The sequence below is a fragment of the Urocitellus parryii genome, chromosome 8, assembly GCF_045843805.1.
Source record: "Urocitellus parryii isolate mUroPar1 chromosome 8, mUroPar1.hap1, whole genome shotgun sequence".
In the NCBI taxonomy this organism is placed as follows: domain Eukaryota; kingdom Metazoa; phylum Chordata; class Mammalia; order Rodentia; family Sciuridae; genus Urocitellus; species Urocitellus parryii.
Genome location: NC_135538.1, coordinates 50,350,539 through 50,366,819, shown reverse-complemented (window position 1 = coordinate 50,366,819; position 16,281 = coordinate 50,350,539). Strand labels below are relative to the sequence as shown.

The 16,281-nt window shown below is 36.2% G+C and overlaps 1 protein-coding gene across 2 annotated transcripts in view; it reads right to left on the bottom strand.

Moving 5' to 3' along the window:
• Positions 1–16,281, bottom strand: part of Lama4 (laminin subunit alpha 4) — a 135,171-nt gene that overhangs the window by 101,888 nt on the left and 17,002 nt on the right. The gene's annotated exons all lie outside the window — the stretch shown is intronic.

Below are 16,281 nucleotides of genomic sequence, written 5' to 3'. Positions count from 1 at the left end.
ATTCCAGACAGAAAAGAATGGTGATTGTTTTCACAGTCTTACAGAGTATGAGATTCAACATCACCCCCCTTCCATGGACCCATTGTAGTTTGTACTGTCTTGGCTACCAGGAAATTTTTCATGATATCTGGCTGAATTCCTTCTGACTGCTCTACAAACCCATTTCCTCTTATTATTATTTTTTTCTGTAAATAAAGAATGACTAGACACCATGCACAGCATTAAAAACACTACCTTTGGGGCTGGGGCTGTAGCTCAGTGGCAGAGCGCTTGCCTTGGGTGTGGGAGACACTGGGTTCGATCCTCAGCACCACATAAAAAAATACACAAATAAAATAAAGGCATGCTATCCATCTATAACTGCAAAAAAATTTAAAAAATACCACCTTTGTAGACCCCAAATTTAATATGTTCATTTTAAGGTTTAATAGAGAATAATGACATTGTCTGTGAAGAAAAGATATTTCACTTAAGTGAGAGAAAGGGAAGCTGAGGGGGACAATTTATAATTTATAATGGAGAGTTTGTGGCTGATGGTAAGTCTTTTTCTCAGTTTTTCCAAATTGAGAGGTAATAAAAGAGAGGAAAAGGCATTAAAATTGCAGCAGGAAGCATTTAATTTAGATCATCTAATTTCATGTTTTTAGGTATTGTCATAAAGTAAAACATACATGTTTTCACTCTGATGCAGTAGACAGATGGATGTGTTTGCCTATATCTATTTCTAGATATTCATATTCACATCTACAGTGATACCAATATAGACCTTAATCTAGACATATGTGTGTATAAGTATCAGGTTGTATGTACCTCAGAGATTCATAAGTAAATAACTTACTATGTGTGCTGTAACTTGAACTTCTCCATTTTATTTAAAAATGAATATTGCTTGTAATCCATAAAATTGATTTGATGACCCATGAATGCATTACATTTTGCAAGTGGCAGGGTTTTGGTTATAAGAGTAGTTTAGATTAGCATGGGTCTTAATATTAGTCATCTCAGTAATCCCCAAAACTGGTTTCCAAGCTCTCTGACCTTATTATATTCATCTGAGGAGCTTCTGATTCAGTACTTCTAACAATGAAGCCAAGTAATTGGGATTTTATTAATAAATAAATTTTGTATTTTAAAAGAACTTTAGATTTATAGAAGAATTGAAAAGGGTCTGCAGTTTTAAAAAGCTGCCCCCAAGATTCTGATATTCATTCCACCAGGTATAGAAAACATCTCTCACAGTGCTTAGTGTATGTTAATTTCTCAGCTAACACTAGGTGATTTGAATGGTTTGGACCAGCATAGCACACTTGAGATAAGTTTTTGCAAACCATTGGTGTATACTGTTAACTTACCTACTGCTCTCTGCTAGGGCTGGGCTGGTCTTAAGTATTTCTCAATAGTCCAGTTGGACTGACTACATGCAAGATGAAATCTTTATGTTGTGCCAAATTTAGGAGAAAACTTCACTTGGAGAATTACTCATTATTCACTTATCTACTACTCCCCAGGCTGAGGCTATAACCTTGGGTGAGGCTATGACCTTGGGTGAAGGATGACTTGCTCCAGTCTCATACTGTGAGAGATGGGAAGAAAAAAGGGAGGTAGGGATAGGGCTGTGTTGAGCAGTCATTTGGCCTCCTGCCAAGAAAGGGATGGGGTGGAGGGTGGAAATCTAGCAAATTCCTTTCCTGCTGGAGAATGTCCACCTGAATGAATTACATTTTCCAATTCCTCTCTTCAGAGGGCAAGCATTACCACTTAAAAACTCACATGCATGCAACATATAGGGAAGTGGAAGCTCTGGGCATGGAGAGATTCTGATGCCACCAATAGAGCCTGTTTAGAAATTCCCTGAAATAGAGTTGTTAAATGGTTTTAGAGAAGTTTAATTATCCTGAAGGAAGACAGATTTGTTTCTTTGTGTGGAAATATTTCATTATGGCTCCTGAGAATCCTGGGGTCTTTTCACCGAATCTTTTCTTGAAATTCTACAGAAACTGGTAAATTAACTTTTTACAATAATAAAAGGCAAATATTTTCAAGAATGAAAGCAGAGCTATATTTCTCAGTTTTGCTTCTGGTTATCCATAGTATTTCTAACACTTGTGTTGTTTAGTGGCATGTGGGAATTGGTCTTCTCACAAACTAAATTGATGGCTACTTTCTTTTGGAAGATTCTCCAGAATTTAATGAACAAAGATGGGTTTTGGGTACGCACTTGAGCGCCTGAGCTAGAGAAGAAATCTTATAGTTGATGGTTTAGGTGCCATATGGCACACTCTTTCCTATGTGAGAAGACTGACCTACAGAAGACAATTAATAGGCAAACTTCAGAGGACATGTATCTCTTGGGACCTTTAAAAATTATAATAATAATAATAATAATTATAATAATGATTGTAATTAGTTACCATCAATGTCATTCAACTTTGTAAGAGGTTCAGACTGATCTAAATCTTCTTCTTTCTCCACTTTAACATGCTGTCCCTCATAAATAAGTAAATAAATAAATGAATTAAATTTTTATTTTTTTTAAAGAGAGAGGGGGAGAGAGAGAGAATTTTTAATATTTATTTTTTTAGTTATTGGCGGACACAACATCTTTGTTTGTATGTGGTGCTGAGGATCGAACCTGGGCCGCACGCATGTCAGGCGAGCACACTACCGCTTGAGCCACATCCCCAGCCCCTGAATTAAATTTTTAATTAATTGAACATATCTAAGTCTCTGGGTAGGTCATGTTGCATAATTTTTCCTTTTGGCCCACAACAGACTTATGAAGTAGGTTCTATTATCTGCATTTTGCATATAGGGAAGTTGTGGCATATAGGGACTTATAGACCCAAGAAACACATGTAAGAAATGGAGGACACAGGCTTTAGATCCTTTTTTTTTTTTTTTTCAAGTTTGAACTCTTAATATACCATTAGTATATTCAGCCAAGTCTTTCTTGTTGAATTTTTAAGTTGTTTCCAAAATTTTTGTTATTATAGACATTGTGAAGCAGGCTGAAATAGATAAAATGTGTAAACAATCATCTTTAAACCCAGAAAAATATTTGAAAATGAACACAATGCTTTAAAATATATAGATTATTAATGTATGAAACCACTGAGTGAGAATATTTCCTTTCAAAGTAATTTGTTTTTAAAAATTTTTTATGTTGACTAGTTACTGTCCACAAAATCATTTTATGAAGAGACATTTTATATCTCTCCATTATTACAGCTTTCCTCCTGCTCTACCATTAAGATTGGATTAAGGCAGTGCAGAGGTGCCTGCCTGTTATCCCAGCAGTTCAGGAGAATGAGGGAGGAAGACAGCAAGTTTGAGGCCAGTCTTGGCAACTTAGTCAGACTCTGGCTGTAACTCAGGGGTAAAGTGATCCTGGGCTCAATCCCTAATAATCCACCTCACTAAATTGGATTAATCAATACCATTTACTTCTGCCTATGAAGAATAAGAATAAAAATTCCCATTTAGCTACTTTGTTAGGAGTAGCATGAGGTCTGGCCTGTAGTTAAAAAAAAAAAATCAGTATTTGTGAACTTGCCTAACTTCCATTTGTAGAAATCAGAACTAGAGAGAAGTTTAAAAGGAAACGAGTATGGGATGTCCACATGTGAACTCATGTTTAAAGGGACTTGGGAAAGTATAGGTGTCATTGTAGAAGGCATTATTTCCAGAAGTCCATTATGCAATCATAATATTAATTATTTAATGAGATAGAATTATAAAAAATTAAGACTGTTTTTTAAACAAAGGGGATAGTATTTATATAACTATGTGATCATTTTTGTCCTTATTTGAAGAAGTCCCTTTGAGAACACTAGACTCATACCAACAATGATGTCATTGTACAGAATTTTTTCTTAAAATTTTTTTCTTAAAAATTTAAAAATCTTGCTATTTTGAAGAACAGACCAGTCTGCACCCTTTGGGTGTGGTTAACTTCTAAAAGCCATTTGGAATTATTAAATAAAGTGAGAACCAAGCTAAGTAATTCAATTTCAGATTAAAAATTTTCAGAGAAATCTCACTCTATTTTCAAAATATTGTCACAGATGAGCTAGTTAACTAACCACAAGCCATTAATTTTTACACAGGTATGAATCTCTGTGCGTGTCATAATTTCTATTGAAATTCCTAATTGACTAAACTATTTAAATGCTCTAATAGCATCCTCTACAAATCTAAGGTACTCAATTACTCATTAAAACAAACAATAATGGTAAAAAATTAATGGTATTTAAGATGAGTCTAAATTTAGTATCTGAGAGTGTGAGATACATCCTGTAGTCTCTGAGTAGATATATATGACCCAAAGAGAATCAGATGTAATCTCCTGTTCCAATGAATGACAAAAAATTAATTGTAATAAAATTCCATTACAAAGAGCACACTCTATAACTCTGTTGCCTACTCTAATAGGATTGGACCTATATAACTGGAATAGACATTTGCACTGTGTCTTCAACTAAGGATCTATAAACATTTTACAAATATCAACTCAACTCATCTTCATTCCTAAATTAAACTTTTAGAGTTTTGATTCACCAATTCTTTCTTTAATTTATAGAAGCTCAAAAGTGGAAATCTAAATTTATGCACCAATATCCAGCATTGCTATCTTCCAAATTAGTATAACAACCCACATTAAATTATCTTTCTGCTTAGTTTTTTTTTTATGTGTGTGTGTGTGTGTGTGTGTGTGTGTGTGTGTGTGTGACTCCACTTTCTTCTTGTTTCTAGGCAACAGTGATTTTAGCTCTAGTTTTATTGTTAGTGAGCTCCATTTTTTGTCAGTACCCAGTAAAAGTTATCCTAAGATAGAATATTATGCTCACTTAAGGGCTAAAGCTTTATGCCCTCTCCCAGAGTCTGTGAGTCCTGTACAATGCTACTTTCATCTGCATGAAAATTGGGCAGACTTGGAACCTGATAGAATGCAGAGATCTTCTAGTGGGAATCAACCAATTGGAATCTACTTAAAAATATCAATTTAGACTTTATTGATAATAAATGACTTCTAAAAACAGTGAATTTATTAGATGATGAGGCATTTCATTTTTTTCTGTGTCTATAAAAGTAAAAGGTAAAATGTCTGAGATGGAAAGAAGTCCCCAATTAAGCTATCCACTTTTATTCTGTTATCAGAACAAGGCTATCAGGTTCTGTTATTTTTTTCACATAGGGCTTTACATATCCTGATTTTCTCATATATAGACCTATGATCAAAGTGCCCAGATGAGTTAAATACATTATGCAATGTGCTTATACAGACATTGGCCTCTTGATTGATTTTACTTGAATCTGGAGAATATTACCCATGTATCCTCCCTTGGGTATGTCTAAGCTCTTATTTGCGTAATTGAAATTCCCCACATTTTAATAGACAAAGTTAAGTTTTAGATTTTGACAGTGATTTCACCATAGCTTGATTAAGAAACTGGTTTCAACATTCCCAAGATATACCCAGTTCAAAGGCATTTATTCTTAAGATTGTTGTGATAAAACTAGGATAAAAGCTAACATGCACCATTTTGCTGGTTTCTCCTAACTAGCTCTGAGAGCCACCTTTGTGCTTATTGCTTTAGGCCCATGTCTGCCACACCTTGTCAAGTTTACAAAACACTCCAGCTCTCAATTGAATTACCAGTGAAAGGACAGTGACTCAGATCCTGAGAATTTCTGAAGAACACAGAGATGTCTGGACAATCTTAAGCCTGATCCTTTAATTTAGTAGAGTGGAAAGAAGTTATTTTCATAGTACTAATGCCACACGTATGGGGCTATTCCTCATTATTCTTTATTGACTAATGGGTATTCTCATGGGTGGAAACCATTGCTCCACTCACAGATCTCAAAACCTATTCATCAAACATTTACTTGGACCATAGATACCAACAGACTTGAGGTCTGTTGAAATACTACTTTTGCTAATAAAGCCCTCTTTATGTGCAAAATTTAAAGAATCAAACAAGGAAGTTAACAGCCCCTAAAGCCATACAGATTTTTTCCTTTGAAGTATTGGAGTTGGGAATGATTATGTTCATTAATATTTCTTTAATTTTCTCCTTGAAAAGTTACTTGAAATAATTTTTGAATTGTTCATTTATAGTAGTGATTGCCACTTACATAATATAATGAGGCTTCAGTGGTGTCTTTTATTTTGTCTTTAAATAACTCTCTTGCTAACATCTGGCCTTTTGCTCTGGATTCTCCTCACTTGCCTCCTGTAACTGGATTATCCTTTTCACTCCTTGCCTTCTGAGCTATGGTTACACAACCTAGTCTCTGCCAGATTTTTTTTTATTTGAAAACTGGCTCAGTTTTATTTAATTTATTGGGGCAAATGCCATGGACACATTTCCAAGAAAGGAAGAGATGTAGCCCACAAAGGCCAGCTATAATAATGAGTAAAGAGAAATAACCTTAGATTTACAGGCATCTGGGGGATTTTGATGTGACTTCTTAACGATTTCGAAGCAATCAATGTTGTGAGATGACACATATCTCTGTCATCTTCATCTGGGTTTTTATGAACAATAATGACTAATATTTATGGACTGACACCAGGCACTGAGTTAAGTGCTTTTCATGGATGATACAGTTTGTTCATTACCTTTTAATGGCCCACAGTCTTGCAAATATCTTCCTAAATTATCTTTTCTTTTTTACAAGAAGTTTGGAGGTTGAATTGTCTATAAATGACATGATTTCAGTGGACTCAGGGAAACTAGTAGTACTTTTCACTGTTTGGGATGTTTTGTCAGTTCCCATGGCTAGAAGATGAAACTGCTTTGGTTTTGAAGGACTCTGTGTACTTCATTCAGTACCACCCTCAACCTGGATCCCTCAAGAGGCAAAATAGAAAGTGACTAGCAGAAAACATCTTCCTTTCTTATAGGTTTATGCATCACTGAATGAATGCTACTATGAATTAGTATGAAAGGAGAAATGCATTCCAAATTTCGATTGCATCCATTTAATCTCAGCAGATGATCTTGACTCTAAATGAAAACACAGAGGCAACTGGGCAGAAAATCTCACTCCAGCTTTCTTCTTTGTAAAATTCCCCTCTGTCTTGATGTAACCTTATGTCCTTTTACCCATCCCAGAAGAAGCAGTGCTACCTGTGGCAGGAAAGATGAGCTCTGTGCTCTGGGACCCACACATCTGTGGCCTTCAGACCCTGCATCATACCATATTATCTCTCCCGACCATACCATCTGGGTCAGTCAGCTTTTTCTTACAACATACCTGAGACAAATCAGCTTTTAAGAGGGAAAGTTTTACTTTGGCTCACAGTTTCAGAGGTTTCAGATTTCTTGGCTCTGTCACTTTGGGCCTGTCATGGCACAGTACATCATGGTAGAAGCATGTTGCAGAAGAGGTCTATTTGCATCATGGCAGCCAGGAAGCAAAGAGAGAGAAAGGAAGGGACTGAGGTCCCAATATCACTGTTAAGGTCATGTCTCCAGTGACCTAAGTGCCTTCCATTAGACCCTACATTCTAAAGGTTTCACCATCTCCCAATGACATTGGAGGCTGACAACCCAAGACTTGAACATGTATATCTTTGTGGGGGGGGCACTCCAATACAAACTATAGCACTATCCATTTTTTTTCACATGTCCAGTTATGAGGGGAGATAGTGAACACAGATAGGTGTTGGGTCCTCTGTTGGATGAGACTTTACTTCTTCCTCTGAGCTCAGATTCTAAGAACACCTTCCCTCAGGTCCACTACCTTATGAATTCATTCACACTGGCTCTGTTTCCCTCATGCCAGTCAATGCCTCTACCAGTCATCTGTTTCTGCCTCCATTACACCACTGACACTGAGCTGAAAAAGAAATCCATAGCTTGGCTTTCCCAGTCATACTTGTTTTCATTTTAGTGCTTGACATTGTTGAATCCCCTCCCTGAATTTCTCTCTTTTTTTGGTTTCCAAGACAACTCTTTCCTCTGATTTTTCTCACGCCCATCTTTCTTTCTTAGATTTTTAGGGGGTTTCTCTTCCTCTGTTGCCCCTATGTGGTTGGTGTTCTACAGGGTACCTCCAAGGCACACATTTCCTTTTTCTATCTACATGCTTTTGCCGGATGATGTGAACCCCTCCCCAAATTTCATCCTCCATCTATATTCTGGTGTCTCCAAATCTCTCTATACATCCCTGATCTCATTCTTTTATGTCACCCTCTTCTCTCCAGGGGCATGTCACCCAAGTCCATCTCCAGTTCTATAAGCTCATGGACATGAATGTGTCCCATGCCAACATTATTACAGCCTCTTTAAAACCTATTTTTGTCCTCATATTGTCTCAGTTAATGATAAAGATTATAGAAAGTAAAAGGAAAAAAGCAATGTATTAATATTTTTAAATTACATTAATATATTTTGAAAATGCTGTCAAAAGAGTGAATTCTGCCAGAATCAGAGAGTGGTTTGCATGCAGAATGGCAGTATTTATGTGCTCAAGTTCTGTCTCTTCATTTTCATAGTCTCTGTGCTCTCCGTGTTTATTTCAAATCTGTGTTTTAAAGGCAGGCATGTGGAATACCACAGAGATTAGAGTCTCAAATCAGAAGTGACCTTATATAATTATGAACGGTTATAAATTTACTCTCTAAACTCACAGATCCCACCTATGTTGGGATGGACTGCAGGACTCAAAGTTTCCAAGTTATTTTTTGTGTTGAACACCATGTTTATCAAAGGTTAAGTAATTGGAATGTGCTAATTTGAAGCTTACATATTTGTTACATTATTAGAACTCAACAGTAACCACAGCAACTGCCCAGAATTTGAACAACAAAAGATTTTTTGGGGAGGAGCATTTTGTCATTGGCATTGTTTAGAGTTGCTGGCCTATGTTCATAAGCAAAAGCAGAGTGAGTTTGAATAAATTCTGTTTACTACTTTTAAATTTTCTACACACAATACACCCCCTTCTTGCCTCCTCTTGGTTTAGACTGTTCCCACCTCTGTTGTCTTTTGTATGTCATTGTCACCTAGAGTTTACTTTCTACCTCTGAAAGATTACCAAGATGGTTCTTTCTTCCTGTTCCCAACACCATAATTTAGTTTAGAATCTTGGCATTTTTCCCTCTTAAAATATTGTACTTACTGTTCTCTCTCTCACAAAACTGTCTCTCTTTGAGTTCATTTGTTATACCAGAATTAATTAAAAAAAACTTTATAATACTATATTTCTACCTCAACCTCCTCCTAGTTACTCTTCATTCTTTTCCTACAAGAGTAAATGAAATTACTTAGCCTGACCTTCAAAGCTTAACTTTTACAAACCCAATGCAACTCTTTAGGGTCAACCTTGGCTCCCTCTATTGTAATTAAACCAGATTTTCTACTCCCCCGCCCCCCCCCCCAGCCTATGTACCTTCCTCTTTCCCACCTAGTGTCTATACATATTATCATGGAGGCCAAGGATGTCTTCCTTTCACTACTCTCGTAGACTCAGCTACCTACATGGCACCTTGAAGATCCATCATTAGAGCACATAGAACATGGTTTAATTTTTAATTTACACTCCTGCCTTTTGAAATCCCTATGAGCTCCTTCAGCACAGGGATAATGTCCTCATCACCTATAATAGTGATTAGCAAATAGCAAGTAGATGCTGAAATATGTTCATGGGAACAATCTACTTGAATTCTGAAAAGAATGAGCAAAGTAAGAGCAAATTGTGCAAATGCTTTGGAGAACATTTTGCCAAATCTCACAGTAAATATATTTCTAACTATGAATGAATCTTTTGAACATAATACTGAGGAAAAAAACCTGATGTAGAAGACAAACAGCATAATATTTACATTGTACTTAAAAGCATACAAAAATGACACAGTGCAATATGTTGTATAAGGGTACACACATATAAAGAGAAGCAGGAAAAATAAATGGGAATCAAAGAAATCAAGCCAGTTAAGAGTAAAGGTGGGAATGAGATTGAGAAGGGTGTATAAACTTCGATTATATTGGCATTTTATTTATCATGCTACGTGGAGGGCATACAAATTCTCATGGAAGAAGGAAATTAAGAAATGAGGAAAGAAAGGAAGAAAAAAGAAAACAAAGACTACTTCAGTTGTTATGTCTTGAATTTCCATGTCTAGACCTGGTGAGGTTTCTAAAACTTCATCCCTAGGAAGTGACTAATGTGGTCTTGACAATGAATTCAGATGTGTGTGTATAATTTCCTCAATTTCCTGCCTATTCACGTTATGTACCATTATCATTACACACAGTTTAAAAAATAAGCATAAGAACATTCCTTACTTAATTTGCTCTTCCTTTGTTTTCCACCTTCCAGCTAGCAGCTACCTCCTCCCACGTGGGGCTGCCTTTTGCAGGTCTTTATGCCTGTCTCAGGGAAAGCACCATCAGCTTTTAGGTTCTTCTGGATGGCTATTTAATGTGATTTCCTCTGGTTATTTCATTTTAGCAGTCAGCCACATGGTCTAGGCTACATGTGCAGCCTGGAGAACTTTTAGGTGATTATTTATTTGGGTTGGGCCTTACTAATTAAAGACAGGGATAAAAGGTTCTTGGAATACTCCCATTTGACAGACAAACTAAAATATTAAAATCCAAGTAAGAAGGTTTATAGGCCAGTTTTCTGTCCTAAGAGGGTAGTTGGGAACCAAATGGACCATAACAAGAATAATGGGAGCTTCAACTCGTCTGGCTTTAAATTGGCAGAACATGAGGAGAGTGAGCCAAAGATTGTCTTCTCTAGCTAAAGGGGGAATCAGGAAAAGACTGTAATTCAAACCAAATAAAGCTGACATTATGTTCTTATAGTTTGCTAATTGTCTTATATAATCTCTTCAGCATGATTTCTTCTTGGGAAGGTATAAGGGTTTGTGAATTAAAAACAATTGACTGAAGTGGATGATGGTGGCAAGGGAGAAGCCACGAAATGGAGAGAGTCATGAATTTTGAGAGAGGGTCGCCACTGATTTAGTCAATTCATCAGTTAGGGGCTCAGCAGGAAACAGAATTCACTGCAGAGGGTTAAAGCAAAGAGCATGAAGAGAACTGAATGGATGATGGTTTAGTAATGTGTGGCTGGGTGGACCCAGGGAGAAAGAGGCCCAAGGCTTAAGATTATTTGTACCCAACATCTTTTCAATCATTTGTTCCTCATGGCCCCAGACCGTATTTTATTGGTGGAGAGTAGTGCATCTACTTGGTGTTTTTTGTCTCCTTTGCTAGCTTTGCTCCTCAGCCTTTCTCAGGCATAGTTTGCCAAAAATAGCCCAAACCATAACAATATCCATCATCTCCTCCAACACCCTGAACTCAGCTTTACATTTCATAAAATTAAATCAACTTTTGGGAGATCATTGTTTTGCTGAAGGGAATCCTAAAGTGAAAGTTCTCTTTAAAGGTACTTAGGCTAAAGATTAATTGGGTTGTGACAACAGAATTTCAAGTGGCCTCATTAGGGGCTATTGTTAGGAAACAGCATGGATATAAATGCTGGTTATAAGACATGCTTCTGGAATAACTAGTAAGGGAAGGTAAAGAGCTAACAAACTGAATTCTGGGGATTGAAATCACACTATTTAAAGATGGATTGCACTTTATTTATCTGGACTCTTCTATTGTCATTTATAACAATATGAGAAAAGTGATATTTTCCCCTCGTTCATTTAGTGGAACATATTTTCAGAGAGTCTGAATAGATAAGGGTTTTATTTAAAGGTATAATCCATTTCAACTAATCAGAATTGATAGGTTTTACAGTGTAATCTCAGTGAATTAAATGTTAAATTGACCAAATTAAGGGCATTTCATAGATAAGAAAAAGTTCCTCTCATATTCTTTTTCCTTTTATTTTTATTCTTCTAGCAGCTCTACAAAATCCCTGTCTCCTCCCAGGAACATACACATTTAGGTGTTACTTCTTTAGTATTTAAATCCCAAATTTCTAGGATCTGATTAAAATCTACTTTTTGGCATTTTAAGAAATGTCCACATGTGTACCCAAGGTCAAATACACATTTGTCCACCTTGCACCTGGCTGCTACTCAAAAATACTTTTTGAATGAATGAATGAATATCTCTCCTAAATATGTTTGCATCTAGGGACACCTCAATGACTTATCCTCTGTGGTCATTGATGTGATACACTGCACTTGACAGTGTGTTTACTGTACTCCTTATAGTATAGTTATGTCCTGTGGAGACAACCTGGAATATTGGAAAACCTGAGATTATTTAGATTCCAGTTCCAGCTCTACTACTAGTGACCTTACCCAGGTAATTAAGTCTCAGTTTTCCTTTCTGAAAAATTGGAGTGATTGATATATTATCTTCTGGAGTGGCTATGAGGATCAACAAATATCATGCATCTCAGGTTCAATATAATGGTACAGAAATGTTCAATAGCTAGTACTTTCCCCTTGTGATTTTGGACTTGTTTGTGCCATTGCTATCTGTTTAAACTAGTAGCTTCCCAGTGAGCTACAACTCTCTGTTTATGGCACATGGCTTGGTAATGATGCTTGAAGATATTATTGGTACACCGTCTTTCTTCTCAGAAGACTTAACTCCCTGAGAACAGAAACTGGAATTAGCTTATTTGTTACTGAATTCTCAGTGCCTTCCTGAAATAAGTACTTAATAAATATGTATTGAATGTATTCTTGGCATTACAGAATAATAGATGCTAGAGCTGGCGAGGAACGTATTCTCTAACTAACCTGTTATATTAAATTTGGGGAAACTGAGACCTGGTGAAGTAAGAGACTTATCAAAAGCTATTTATATAGAGCAATGTTAGGCCATCTTTAGTGCTCATGCCACTAAACCATACTTTTTGATGATGACGATGTTAATAAAGAAAATGATGAAAAAGGTACTGCTGACACTCACACCTCTTTAGGGATATAAACAACCCTTTGCTACTCGTTTCTTTCCAAGAACTCATGTTTATCAGAATTATCAATAATCTGATTGAAGATATTCTGTTAGTACATTCCCCTTATTTCACAGGGTAGTGTCATCAACATCAAAAGGTCCTAATACCTCCCTGGGCATCTTGGAGTGGGGAACAAGGATGGTGGGAATGGAGTGAACACTCTAAGATGATTCAGTTTTGCTCCATAAACATATGACTGCCTCCAGAGGGAAAACATGGCCCATTAGCCCTTTGTAATTACTTGGTTTGGCAAAAGACAGTTATTCTTAATTTAAATATAACAATCTGTAGCAGGTGTTTTAGTTTTCAGTTGTTTTTATGTAGTGCAGGAAGAAATAGACTATGAAGCAAATAATGTAGATTACTCATTAGAGAAGTCATTTCTTGTTGGAAGCTGGTTGTATGACATCCAGCTGTATCCTTGACACCTCCCTTGTTCCAAGTGAGAGATCTGATAATGGGCCTTGGGAAAGGATGCCCTTTGTGTAATATACACCAGCATGTGTGCAGGTGTTTCCCCTCATGAATCAGAAGCAGATGTCTGGTCAAGCAGAATATATGGCATCTTGACATATATCTGGCTGCACCTAACAAAGAAAGTATGGCTCATAAATTGTACTAATAAAACACCATCACTGAAGTTTAGACTGAGACTTCAAACAAACACCTTTATCCTTCAACACTAAGAGAGACTGGATCTCACAGAGGGTTTGTGACAAGTTCCAAACTGAGGATTGTGTTTGAACTCCTACCTTGCCATTGATGGATTTTATAAGACACATAAGTGTCAATCCAGATGTTCATAGAATTTATTTAAAAATTACTTTAATATGTACTATGTAAAAAGCCCCTAAAAGGTTCAGAAGACCAAGATGCAAGAATTTCAGAGTGGTCATGTGTTCAGGGACTCTGATGACAAGACAGTTTTCAAACAGTTCATAAATAAATAAACCTACTGAACACCAACTGCTTACAGAAAACAAGAAGAATGATTACCATCCCAAATGTTGTATCCTTCATTTGGGGAGCTCTTGAAAAACAAAACAAAACACAACAATACAAAACCAAAGCTTTCCCAACAAGCGATAAATCTTTTCTCATAAAGTTTTAAATACAATATCATGAGCTATTCTTATTTTTTTCTATTATTTTCAGATATTAGAATTAACTATTAAAATTCAGTACAGAATTTACATCTTTTCTTGCTATTCAAGGGTATGTCCTAAGATGTTTCTCCTCAATTTCCCTGTCCAAAGGTTTCATTTTGAAATTTTTATGAAATACCATTTAAAATATTTTAGATATCAGTGTAAAAATTTAAGTTCTCATTTGTATATGCACATTTTTTTCCTAGTCAAAATTCTGGGGGATAGACTCAGAATCATTTTGTAATCTATCAACTGTTTGTAGCTTTAAAATTTTGCCCCCAAATAACTGCTGTGATCCAATTATTATGTGATAGCATGTTCATAAAAGTGAAGGTGAGGTATACAAACTAAAATGAAAATAAAGTGACTTAAAAGGGGATGGGCAAGGCCCAGAGTACTTCAAATCTACACGCTGCCTTTTTAATAACAACACGATAATACACATTTATGACAGGAAATGGATGGGGAAGGCTAAGAGTGTCTGATTTAAAGCAATTCTGTTATCTGTCATTTGAAGAAAAAAAAATTTGCTGATTTTAAAACAATACTTTAGTTACAGATGTTTCCAGACCCCTTCCCTAATCCAAGGAAACAAAATACCATTCAGTAACAAACCCAGATTTAGAGATGGGGTTTGTTCCAATATAAACATTTCTTAACTAGACCTTCTCCATGAAAGTGCATAGTCAATTTTTCCATATACAGTGGGAAAGACAAAGCTTTTAGCTTAAAAGGCATTCTCGCCTGCAGCATGGAGCTTCTGGAATGAGCAGTTTAGGGACTTCATGGTTCACTGTTGATGTCAAGCTGAATGTGGACTCCTTCATTAGAATTATGAGACAGAACTATATCAGAATATGCATTGCCACAAGCAGAAAACTAGGCACTGTTTGGCTTTGGGTATTTAGTATGGTCATTTATTCATTTCATCTTTCTGTTTCATGTACCTCTGTTTACTCAGGGACCAGCTTAGGCCTTGGCAAAGCAGGCATTCAACAAATAACTGAGGAATGCATAAACAAGGGTTTTGAGCACCAATTTTACTGAGACCACTTGGACAGGCAATGTGGGGAATCAGAAGATGAATCATACCCCACTGGCCTGCAAAAGTTCAGTGGGGGGCATGTAAGTTCTGTTTTTGTCACTTACTGTAATATATGTAAGAAAGTAGTAAGAATCACAGTATATTGAGAGGTACAGAGAAATGCTGAGAGAGTAAAGAGGAGGGAGAGATTATTATCAACATGGAACGGGGTGGAGGGAGTTAAGAATAATCCTTTGGAGGAGGAAGCATTTGTGCAGGGTTTTCTGGAAGAAAGAAAGCTGAAGCTGAAACACTGGGAATCATAGGATTTTAGTTTTACATTTTAAATGTAAAATGGTTTTAATTATACATTTTAAGGTAGGGAGGCTTAAACTCATGTTCTGTTTGTTGTTCCAATGCTTGAAGTGGGCATCTTTCACTTTTGATAATCTACCTCAAGAAAGATAGCAGATGGACTTACTTCTTTCTAGTTGCCAGAACTTTCTTTGGAAAGATTAATTTAATACTAGCAGTTAAATTTGTGTGACATCTTCAGTGATTTTCTGGCTGACAGTATACTCTCATGGTCAAACTACTCTTTCTGCATACATTATAGATAATATTGGAGGCATAACCCAATCCCTAAAATAAGTGTCAGATGTATTTGGAGGCCTCTTTAATTCTTTGTGGTCACCAGAATCCCACGAGTTACTCTTATGTGGCTTGAAATTTAGGAATTTTAATATTCTTTTTCAAGTTACAACTTATAAATAAGGACAATATTATTTAATTATAAAAAGAGATTTTATCTTCTTCCATTATGTTATCTAATATATTTACTCAAACTGAGATAAGCAAGGAAATGGAGAAAGTACTTGTTTTTGTGTCTCTCTGAGTATCGTTTCACTAACTTAGAGCCTATCAGGAAGTATATAAAAGATCCTGGTACACTTGGTTTTCAATACTCGACAGTCAATAGCCCCATATCTGAGTAACAATAAAGCAAATAATTGTTTTCATTTAAAGCTTTATCTACATTTCCAGTTTTCTCCTTTTTTGAAACTTACAGATTTCTTAGATGATTAAATACAAAGGAAATTCATGCTGAATTATGACTTTGAGGAAGAAGCACATTTTCTGGATGAATATGACTTTCTGCTC